General features: G+C 42.5%; 1 pseudogene; it reads right to left on the bottom strand.

The window, feature by feature from the left end:
- Positions 1 to 1,324: 1,324 nt before the first annotated feature.
- On the bottom strand, positions 1,325 to 4,727 carry LOC132527912 (alpha-N-acetylgalactosaminide alpha-2,6-sialyltransferase 6-like; annotated as a pseudogene).
- Between the last annotated feature and the right edge of the window lie 7,603 nt (positions 4,728 to 12,330).

Here is a 12,330-nt window from a genome sequence, read left to right as displayed (position 1 = left end):
GTGCTATTTTTTGTTTGTTTTTGTTTTGTTTTTCTGGATCTTAGGTGCATTTATTCTTGTACAATCATTACAAAATCAGGTCTGGGGTAGTTGCATGCCCTCACCTCCACCCCAGTGTGCAATGGCTCACTGCTAGCGGCCTTCTCCAGGAAGGCCTCCAATCTTCACCTCCAGGCTCCAGAAGAGCAGGGTGCAAACACACCCCACTGAGGGCCAGCAATAAAGTGCCTGATGTAGAGTGAGGGGATAGAACCTGGGCCACACAGATCCTGGCTGGCCCCCTAGAACCTTCCCAGGCCCAGTTTGGGGGAGACTCTTGGACAACTCCTGCAGCTGCAGACAAAGGTGCTGCAGAAAATCCCAGACTAGCTGGGATCCCCCCCTTTCTCAGCCCCCAAATTTCCTCCAGCCGGTGGAAAACCTCATTGCTGGATGGCCAAAAAGGGGCCTGGCTCTTTAAAATCCCAGCTAATGGCAGCTGAGGGGAGGGGCTAAGGAAAGAGCTGAAGGTTTGTCCCTTCTTATCAGAGTCCCCCAAACCAAACCCTGGGGGAGTCTATGAAAAAAAATAGCCTCAGGTTTCTAGGAGGAGGTTGGGAAGGTTGCCTCAGACCCTCAGGGAGCTGAGTCCCCCAGCAAGGAGTGGTGTGGCTGGAGGGACCAGTCTTATGGAGGACAGACCCAGGAGGACAGACCCAAGGTGGTTGGTGGGAGAGGTGGGAGGGTTCTCAGACATTAGAACCTGACACAGGCAGAAGGATGCTCGGAGAGGGGGCAAGGGGTTTGTCCAAGGCCACTCAGGGAAGAGCCAAGCCCCAAACACCAGCCTCCCACCCCTGGGCCCTCCAACCCCACAAATGTCCCAACCTGGTCTCCAGATAGCTTCCACCTCCACAAAACCTCTTTCTGGCTCTGGGAAGGGAGGGGGCAACACAAAGTTCCCAGCTTCTTGGAACAGGACCCCACTGTCCCAGCCAACGGGAAGTAATTTGGGGTCCATCCTGGGGCTCTGGAAAAAGAAATCATGGGAAAGGACATGTCCTTAGCCTCAGATTACTCAGAAATAACCTGTCTATGCTCAGACCCTGACTGGACAAGAAATACCCACAACACCCGATTAACCACATAGAAGCCCAAATCCCTGATTTGGCCAAGAGATACCCCCAGGCCCTGAATGGCTGGAGGATTCACCCACTTCAAGGCCCAGATTGACCAAAAAACACTCGGACCAGCCTTGATTAGCCAGACATGGCCCTTGGTCGAGAGGCTGGGTGGAGAGCCACTTCTCCTGTGTCCCTTGTGAGGGTCCCACAGGCAGGATGACCTAGGTCCAGGAGGGGTGTGGGAGAAGGTGATTCTGTACAGCTGGGCCCAGGATGAGAAGACCCTCTTCTCCGTGATGCCCTTGCTGCTAGGGCCATTCCAGATGTAGGTGATACTCGTCCAGCCCCTTGGGCTCGTAGTAGCCGTAGTAGCCGTAGGGCATGCACTGAAGGCGGGGCTGCTGGCTGCAATAGTTGGGGAGGGGGTGCAGGGAGACCATGCTATAGACGTGCAATCGCCGAGGCGAACCAACCCGTGCTCGACCGCGAATGGGACTTTTCCCTGACCTTGCCTCTCTCAACCCGGAAGAGGTCCACAAATTGGCGCATGCGTCCGAGAGGGAGCGCACGGGACTCGGTGCTGGGCACACCAGGCCTGCGCACTGGGTGACGCGCGTCAGGCTTCCCTGGGGTTCCTGGATCCTGTTTGGGGGACCCCAGAAGATGAACAGAGTTTCGGGGTCCGGCTGGCGAACTCCGGGGGCCTCCGCAGCACACAGTATACACTGGAACGGGCCGTCACGCGGAAGGGGGTTTCGTTGCCCGGATCGGCCGAGGAGCCCCAGGTGGGTGCCTCGTTTGCGCGGGTTGTGCTCGCTGGATCTCGGGCCCAGCTTGGTGCCTAGCAGGTGGCTGAAGCTGGTGACAGTCACATACTGGTGGCACCGGGAAAGCCTCGTTTTGTTGCCAAGAGTGGGGCTGGAGCCATCGGTGATGCTCCACTTCTACAGGCTGACGGATGCGGCCCGGGAGCGTTAATGAAAGACCCCACTGGCACTGTTGGGAGTTTGTTGCTACTGAGGGGCAGGGGACAGAGTCCTGCTGGCAGCCCAGGGGCAGGGGTGTGGGGCTACACTGGCTGAGGGGCCTCCGGAAGTCATGTGACGTCTCTGAGCCTCCGTTTCCTCATCTGCCCCGGGGAGCGCCTGCCCCCTTGTAGCCCCCAAGCCCCCTCACAAGGCGCGGGGAGCCGAGAGCCAGAGTTCGCGCCGCGCCGCTCGGGCCGCCCAGGCTCCGCCGCAGCCTCCGCCCTTCAGGTCCTAGCGCCGCCGCTCACCTCCAGGGCCCAGGCCTGGGCGGTGGACCAACTGCTATTGTGTTAACAAGGAGTTTTCATACCCTGTAACAAAGGTTGCCAGTTTTCTCAGCTCCAGATGACAGCGTCCTCATGACCTTTTTCCCTACTTCAATGTAGACAATTCTGCATAAGTTAAATCTTTTTCAATACCCCATTTCTGGTTCTAAGCGCTATGTGAATAAGAATCATTTAGTTGACAGAGATGGAAAATCCCAATCAAGATGGCTTAACCCAAAAGAAGGTATATTGGCTGAGTTAACATAGCAGTTCAAGGAAGACGGGATTCAGGCATGGCTTGATCTAGAGGTGCGCGATGTCATTGGAGCTCTAGTTATATATTTCTCTATGAAGTCCCTGGCTCTGCTCTTCCTCATTGATCAGTGTCATTTTCAGGCTGTCTCCCTTCAAGACGGTGAAATGGCTGAGAGAAGTTAAAGACTCACCTGTACTTACCACACTATTCAGAGAGTAAATCCGTTCCAGTTGCTCCTGTTACAAGGATAAACTGAGGCATATTACAGTATTTAGGAGTTCATTTGAGCAAAAATGGATTTGACTTGGGCAGCACCAAAACGGAAGTGGTTAGTGCTCTATGGACAGGGAGAGACTTTTCTAGAGAAAGGGCAGAAGCAAAGTAAGGAAATTATTGATTGGCTGCAGCTCTAAGCCTAGTTGGCTATTTGTGATTTGTGGTCCTTGGCATTTTGATATTGTAACCCTGAGGCATTTACGGGCTTAGATTTTGGTTTGCTTATGAAGGCTGCCATGGTAATAGAGTCGCCTCCATCTAATGGCCTCCTCGTTTAATGAGTTTGTCACTCATTAGGAGGAGAGGAGTCTCCTTAAGAGGACAGAGATTCAATGTCACAGAAGACAGATTTCATCTACCCTGTTGACTGCTTGTGACAGATACTGCAGACTGGATGCGAAAACTCCATTCTTATTCCTCTGTAATATCCTTCATTTTTGAGACAGGGACATTTAAAACAGTTTCTAAACTTCTTTTCAGATGGTGTATTTATGCCAACAAAGCCATCCATGTAAGATTTGCAAGGTGGAAGGAAGCCAGTCTCTACTGTGTTGCTTCAACGAGTTCTGAAGGTAAGCACAGTTGGGAGATTTTGGCCTTCCTTTGTTTGCTTTTTCTTCATCAATGTTATTAGAGTTTCCAGTGTCCAATCTTGTGCCAGGAGGCAGGGCATAGGGCTTGAATTGTAGTCAAGGTGATGTGATCTTAGGGCCAACAGCTGGCTTCCTCATGCTGGGACCTTGAAGGAAACAGTGTGATACTTGAGTCAGCAATTGAACCAGAAGCTTCCTGATTACCCAGCTTTCTGGTAACAGGGAAGACAGCTGCCTTATTAGGCCAATTCCTTTATGGTGTTCTGGGAATCATTTCTAAAGACTGAGGCTTGGTCTGGCTCCTTCAGCTCCTCCAATGATTTTGTAAGCTAAGGACCCTGTACTAAATGCCTTTCGGCTTAAACTATCTAGAATAGTTTCTGTCGTCTGCACCTGAGTCAATGCCCCCCTATATTCTAAGTGTCTAGAACTATTGTTGATACATTGTACATATACAAAAATTATTTGTCACCTGGCTGATTTTTATCCCCAGAAACATCTACCCCCAAATTTCCTGGTTTTTTTTTTTAATTGAATGAAATAAAATACCAGTTACTGCCTCAAATTTTAGGACCTGGGTGATGGACTACACTGAACCCTGGAACTGAGGGTAGAGCCTAGTAAACCATATGGCTGAGACTGAAGGAAGAAAAATTCCCTAAAGCAATTGAGGTATTTTTTGTGGAGAGCAGGAAATACTACCAGTGGAGGCAAACAATGAGTATGTATTAGAGAAGCCTGCTTTTAAATAATTGTGTGCATTCCAGGAGATGATACTTGTTTACCTCAGCCAATTCTGTTTGTGAGACAAAAATACCACAGAGGGAATACTGAGAGAACAATAAAAACAAATTGTTTGAGACAATGCTATTTACACACCCTCTTTCCCCATTAGCCACTCACCCCTTCTTCAGTAGTGTCAGAATCTCGATTTTTAGCCTGGCATATTGCTGCCCAAGTTAAAGATTTATTTCCTAATTTTCTTAGCAGCTAGGTACGAACAGGTGACTAAGTAAGGCCAATGAAATGTAAGCAGAAGTTTCGTGTGTGGCTTCCACAAGAATTCCTTACAAGGGAAGAGGCAAACAGCATTTTGTCCCTTCCACTTTTTCACTTTGCTGGCCTGCAGATGTGATGGTTGGAATTCTGGCAGCCATTTTGGACGATGAGGTGCCCTTGATGGTACAATGGAGAGAGTGGGTCATGATCTCATTATAATTTTGGAGCCACTGTGACAATTCTGGGCAGCTGGTTTTCAAAATCCTTTTGTGATAGATAGGAAAACTTCTAACTTGTTTAAACCAGTGCTGTTTTGGAGGTTTTCTGTTCAATGCAGATGAACTCCATCATATCCAATACCTAAGGAATAGGGATGTGACTTTAAATTCTGTAGGGAGATGCACATTATAGACTTAGGAAAGAAGACAGAAATGGAAGAATTGAGCGAAATCAGAGATAAGAGGTGAAGAATGTAGGACAGTTTTCACAGTGGCAAACATTAATATCATCTTGTTGTTACTATTTACCTTTACAACTTTCTTTATAGCATCTGAATCTCCTTCCGTTTTGTGAGTGTACTATACAGTCATCTAGGCTGAGCCAATCAGACCACTCACCCTGGATCTTAAATCAAAAGCAAATGATACCAGGAAGGGAGAGCAGTAGAAACTTCTCGAAAGTGGTGTCACCCAGCGTCCAGTGCCAATAATGTGGGAGGGTGCGATGTGGGATTAAGAGATTCGTGGTGGCAGCAACAGGGTTCCGCTTGGCAGTAGCTCTCCGGTTGCAGTTTGGCTGTGGTTCCGGCTGTGTTGTTGCTACATGATTCCTTCTCTTCTCCAGGCTCCTTAGTGATTCAAATCTGGGTCCTCCCCTTATAACATCTTTTAAAAACTCCTTTTTATTTGCTTACATCAGCCAGAGTCAGTTTGCGTCAATTGCTAAAGTGAACTCCGTCTGGTACACATCTTCTAATAATCATGCCGTATGTAATACTGCAAAGACAAGCTTTGATTTAAATAAGAAATTTCAACCTGTCTTTTTTTCTGAATTGATTTTAAATAACATCCATATGTTTCTCCAGGGGTGAGAAGTCTTAGGAGCTTCTTTGATTAATCTTTCTGCCTTTCTAAATTCATGTTTCAAAACCAATTCATTTAAACTTGAAAAAGATGAATTTGGATTGAAAGAATGAACCCATATGTTTCAAATGGATTTTGAATTTACCAAGAATAAGACTCCTTAAATCCACACTTGATAAATACCCATCTAAACCTGTTACAAATGTGACATTAATGTGTGTGTATTAAAGGAATGCAGAATAACTAGGACATAGTATCTGTATTCAGTGAGGTCAGTCTTTCCAAAATTTTGTCCATTTGTCAAGGAAACTTCTATTAAGTGCCTGGCTCATAGTTGGTCCTTAATAAACGTTATTGATAATTGAATTCGGTAAGAATAATAGGATGACTTTTCTGGGATTCTGTTTATGTAGAATTCTTGTAGCTTAGAAAGATGGAAATAATTTAGCAGCAGGAGGGTCGACAGCAGTAGAAAATGATATGTGAGCTGTAAAATTTATTACGCTGATTACATGATGGCTAGTAGATGTTTTAAACAGAGCACAATTCTGCTTTCTGGTTATTTAACATTTCAGTGTTCATTTCCAAGTGCACACCACCTCCTTCTCACTGCCAGAGTCAATAAGTATTTACTAAATAGGCATACGTGCAAGTTACCTTATCAGGTATACATTCATAGTTTGTACCAAGCATACTGTATTTCATCCCTTGAAGGACCATGCTTCCTGACTGTGCTGTAGGTGAGGTATCATTATTTATTGAATGTCATGATTCATCTCCCTCATATACCTATAGCTTGTTATGTGGATTAAAATTTGTCCTTCGTTTCTTTCAGACATACAGGTTGTCCATGGTTATAATAAAATGTCCGAATGTATAACAAAATAAGGTTTGAGAATCACTGTTTTGAGAGCTTTGTTACTGAACAATCATTTTACATATTTTTTAACATTTAAAAATATTTTTATTTTCTTTTACATTCTTTTTAACAAAACTCCTTTCATCTTTACCCCTCCCCCATTGTTATTAAAGGAAAAATCTGTACTTTTTGCTGTGTTTACTTGTTGGTGTTCCCTCCAAGACTGGGTGCTTTTCAAGGTCAGGGCTGATGGCATTTTTCTTTCATTATCATCTTGTCTGCAATATATTTGTAATATAATTGCCACTTAATAAAACTGTATTGTGTAGATATAACAGATGGAAATGGGCTTGAAGCTTTTTACTATGTGAGACAGTGCACTTAGGTGGAAAGAACTCAGACTTTGGGATCAGAAACATAGTTTCAAATTATTCCTTTATTAATTATGAAATAAATTATACTACTTTCTTTATTACTTATGTAATGAGTAATATTACTGGCTCTTACACTCCTAGTCTTCAGGTAGAAAAAAGAAATGATGGGGGATTGAGAAGATTAATGGAAATTATTGTATAATTTATTTAGCTCAGTGCCAAATGTACTAGAGGCACACAGTAAGGTTTGCTCCCTTTTTTTTTTTTTCTTCTTTTTTTTGCGGTACGCGGGCCTCTCAGTGTTGTGGCCTCTCCCGTTGCGGAGCACAGGCTCCGGACGCACAGGCTCAGCGGCCATGGCTCACGGGCCCAGCCGCTCCGCGGCTTGTGGGATCTTCCCGGACCAGGGCACGAACCCGCGTCCCCTGCATCGGCAGGTGGATTCTCAACCACTGCGCCACCAGGGAAGCCCTGCTCCCTTTTTTATTGGCATTAATTCCAGGCAGTGTTAGGTATACCATTTTACTTAAGTAGAGAAAGCACTAGGTAGATAGTTGAGAAAACTGAGTTCTGAAATTCATTTTGACCTTGCATGAGTTTGGATGAAGCCCCTAAACATTCTGGGTCTCAGTTTCTTCCGTCTAAAATGAGAATAACATCAGTCAAAGGATAGAAGTTATTAAAGTTAATAAGGTGAAAAGCCTTGGAAAAATTTCAATAACTACACACATAAAAGGTGTTACTATTTTTGTTTCTGTTTTAATTGTTCACAGCTCAATAAATTATCATTTGTTAAGATTAAATTATATATATACATATATATTTCTTTTGAGGCTAAGAAGATGTTACTAGTAGGTCCCTGAGGGTTCCCAGAAAATGTTGATTTAAAACATTGAAAAGTAATCTTAAGGAAGAAAGTACTGTGGTGAAACAAGAGATTTGAAAGATGATTTTAGCTGTAAGATTTTGGACAGATTGAAGAGAGGGCTAAGACAGGTGGTGAGGAATGGGTTTTGGAATACCAAATGTAAAATGACAAGGACAGGAACAGAGATTTAACTGTGGAAAAATAATAAGTCCTAGAAATGTATAACTGATTTTCCAAAAGAAAACTGTTCAACTTGTCTTTGGGTGTAGAATTTTGCAATAGGGTCTTTTATATACAACTAACCCTTGACTACTAAAGCGGGGAGCCACGTGTTTATTATTTTTCTTCATCTGGTAATAAACCTGTTGTTGTATTTTGCTCCATTGCAGCCAAACTCTCAAAGTTCTCCTCCATCCAGTGCCTCCAATTCTTCACTGCCACTCTTCAAGACATTCTTTTTAGTAAACGTTTCACACAAGAAAATTCTGTAAATGTTTGAAGAGGCAGTCTTTATTTGTAAGAAGAATATTAACGACCGTTCATTAGACTTTATGTTTAGAAGTAAAAACTCAGGCAGAGAGACATCTAAGGAAAATGAAAAGTTCCAATTTGTGGGGTTTACGCCCTAAGTACTTAAATACCTGCAAGCCTCGTTGTCATTTTTTAAAGGAAAGTGCAGGGTATTAGGGCTGTCAACACACACTCTCTTTCAGTCATGTTGATAATTTTGAAAAATGGACATTAACTTCCCAGTTTCTTTTCTGGGAACTTCTGCCCACCTCTTAAAGGTTGGAATTCACCAAGGGTTTTTCTAGAGCCCCTTATTTCGTGCTCATATTCTGTCTGAGTGATCCTGGCTGTTCTCATTATCTCTAACCTTTACTAAAGACTTCCAAATTGATGTCTCTCATCTGGGCCTCTACAGTATAGTTACACAGCCCTTTGCTAACTAGACCTCTCCACAGGATGCCTTATAGGCATCTCTCTCAATACTTCTGAATATGAGCACTTTTGTTTCCTCTTAAAAATTTTCCCTCACCCTGTATTTTCTATCTTATCTGCTGATATTACTTTCCATCCAGCAACCACACAAGAAATCGCTGCAGACCCCACCTTTCTTGCACAGCCTACCATACACACCATAAAATCTTGCCAACTTTCCCACCTCAATAGCTCTGGGATAGATTCTTTTCTCTTTGTCCTTATAACAAGGTTTTGGTTTAACCCTCATCATCTCACGCAGTAGATTCCAAACTCAACTGCCTGCCTCCAGTCTTATCCCATTATGACTAATTCTTCATCCTGCCACCAGAGTGATCTTCTTAAAACTCACATTTGACCATGTCACAGATTGGTGTGTAACCCTTCAGAAGAGTCCTAACTTTTACAGGCTAAATATCAAACCCTTTAATATATATGCTGATATCAATATATAGCATATAAGGAACTCTATCATTTAGCACCCGCCAATGCCACCCTCACACCCTTTTCTGTAGTCACTTGCCTAGAATGCCATTTCTACTTTCTTAGCCTACTAGTCTATGTGGAATTCCTGCTAATGTTATGAAATTCAGTTCAGGTCGCCTTCTCCAGGAAGCCTTCCGGACTCTCCTACTTGCTCTCATTGTGTTCCTCAGGAAATACTTTGAGCTTTTCTCACAGTTTTGCACATCTGTCATTGCCTTCACTGCGTTGCATTTTGATGACCTCTTTGTGACAACCTTCCAGGCTTGGTTGTGGGTGACTCGAGGACAGGAATCATAGCTTGTTCTCCTTTACCTCCAACATGCTTAGCACCAAGAGTGTACAGAATAACAAACTGTGTTTTTTTCAATGGATATATTGAAGGGCAATGAAATTATAAAAAGAGGAACAACATCTTTAAGACATTTCATCTATGTTTTCCTGTTTGTTCTTCCTCAATTTTACTAATATTGTGATAGATAATTCACAGTGAACATAGGCTGTCTAAGGGGAAAAGAAAGGAGACGGCCTTTTAAGCTGAGAGGTCATTTCCTTGCATTTCTCTAGATCTGAGATCTAATTAGATCTCTGAAGTTTAAGCCTAAGTCAGGGTAATTTGAAAGATAGTGTATCTCTTTCTTACCTTTTCATTTTAATGGTCTTACTATTGGTTGAACAGTTCCAAATCACTGTGGAAGTCTTTCTAAAAATATTTAGGTCATAATCATTTGAAGACAATTCTGATCTATTCTGTGGATCTGAGGATAGATGGCCTTATTGCCTTTCTATATTTTCTGCTTCGTATCATTTGTTTTTTCTCCAGCAAGTTAACTTGCTCTACTTAATTCTATATTTAAAAATAGAAGATAAGTTTAAGTTGTCAATCTAAGTATAATATATTTAATGAAATAAACAGAAATATTAAAATAAGTAGTCAGATGCCACCTTCTGGCTCTTGAAGAAAAGAGGAACGTAAATCAATTGTTGTACACAAACTGGCATAGTGAAGGTGACTGTCGGTTCCTTTGGGTTGATTTTGTCCCCCACCCTTAAACACATATGGTGTATCATGCCGTATCTTCAGGCTGTGTCAGCTACACATAATATAGCAATGGTAAGGAAGAAACACAAAATGCAAGACTTTGACCTTCAAAGTTACCTAATTTGCCTTTGCTCAAAAGCAGTTGTTAGAGCTACAGAGTTAAAAAGTCTTCTAAAGAAATGTAAATGGCCGTCTGTGCAACTTCAGTGTCAGGCATAAATCCAGAGAGCCAGGAAACACTGTCACCATAAATCCAAGTGGCAACATAGGTCCACAGAGAGAGGAGAGAATCGTATTTCTTTGGTAACTAGAGTTTAAGCTAGTTTCCCCCTAAGAGGAGGAAAGACTCTTTTACTTTCCTTCTGCTTCTTTTCAAACTCTGGGTACTACAAGCCCCTATCTTCAGGAAGGTGATTAAAAGTTATTTATATAAGGTGATAGAAGAGTTACATTTGAAATCTGTGCTTTATGTATTCTCATCCAATTGATAATACAGCTAAGTAATGAATAGATTTTGTCAACAAAATGGGTTTTTGATGGTTGGGGAACAACTCTAGGATACCAGAATTTTTTGTCTGTGCCTATAGTTGTTATCAACTGATGTTTCAGAAAGATAAAAATAAGACTCAGGACATGTAGGATCTTGCTGTAGACAGCTGGAGGCAACCTTCCTAAGAATTTGTAAACCAATTTCAAAGAGCCCTCAGTTGTTTTGCTGTTAAATGTTGGAAATTTAAAGTCAACAATCCTTTGTTTAGCAAATCATCTTCATGAATTTCTGAGTGTGCAAACATGAACCTGGACATTATTTGGCTAGTGGGTGGAGAGCTGAACTGCACTGCATAAGAAATTACTGGATAAGGCCAGACACTATAAAACTCTTAGAGGAAAACATAGGTAGAACACTTTATGACATAAATCACAGCAAGATCCTTTTTGACCCACCTCCTAGAGAAATGGAAATAAAAACAAAAATAAACAAATGGGACCTAATGAAACTTAAAAGCTTTTGCACAGCAAAGGAAAACGTAAACAAGACGAAAAGACAACCCTCACAATGGGAGAAAATATTTGCAAATGAAGCAACTGACAAAGGATTAATCTCCAAAATTTACAAGTAGCTCATGCAGCTCAATATCAAAAAACAACCAACCCAATCCAAAAATGGGCAGAAGACCTAAATAGACATTTCTCCAAAGAAGATATACAGATTGCCAACAAACACATGAAAGGATGCTCAACATCACTAATCATTAGAGAAATGCAAATCAAAACTACAATGAGATATCATCTCACACCAGTCAGAATGCCGTCATCAAAAAATCTACAAACAATAAATGCTGGAGAGGGTGTGGAGAAAAGGGAACCCTCTTGCACTGTTGGTGGGAATGTAAATTGATACAGCCACTATGGAGAACAATATTCAGGTTCCTTAAAAAACTAAAAACAGAACTACCATACAACTTAGCAATCCCACTACTGGGCATATACCCAGAGAAAACCATAATTCAAAAAGAGTCATGTACCACAATGTTCATTGAAGCTCTATTTACAATAGCCAGCACATGGAAGCAACCTAAGTATCCATCGACAGACGAATGGATACAGAAGATGTGGCACATATATACAATGGAATATTACTCAGCCATAAAAAGAAATGAAATTGAACTATTTGTAGTGAGGTGGATGGACCTAGAGACTGTCATACAGAGTGAAGTAAGTCAGAAAGAGAAAAACAAATACCATATGCTAACACACATATATGGAATCTAAAAAAAAAAAAAGGTTCTGAAGAACCTAGGGGCAGGACAGGAATAAAGACACAGATGTAGAGAATGGACTTGAGGACACAGGGAAGGGGAAGGGGAAGCTGGGATGAAGTGAGAGAGTGGCATGGAAATATATACACTACCAAATGTAAAATAGGTAGCTAGTGGGAAGCAGCAGCATAGCACAGGGAGATCAGCTCGGGTGTGACCACCTAGAGGTGTGGGATAGGGAGGGTGGGAGGGAGATGCAAGAGGGAGGAGATATGGGGATATATGTATATGTATAGCTGATTCACTTTGTTATAAAGCAGAAACTAACACAGCATTGTAAAGCAATTATACTCCAATAAA

This window comes from Lagenorhynchus albirostris, chromosome 10 (assembly GCF_949774975.1).
Source record: "Lagenorhynchus albirostris chromosome 10, mLagAlb1.1, whole genome shotgun sequence".
NCBI classification, from domain to species: Eukaryota; Metazoa; Chordata; class Mammalia; order Artiodactyla; family Delphinidae; genus Lagenorhynchus; species Lagenorhynchus albirostris.
The sequence above is the reverse complement of the archived record's forward strand: the minus strand, read 5'-3'. Positions and strand labels throughout refer to the sequence as shown.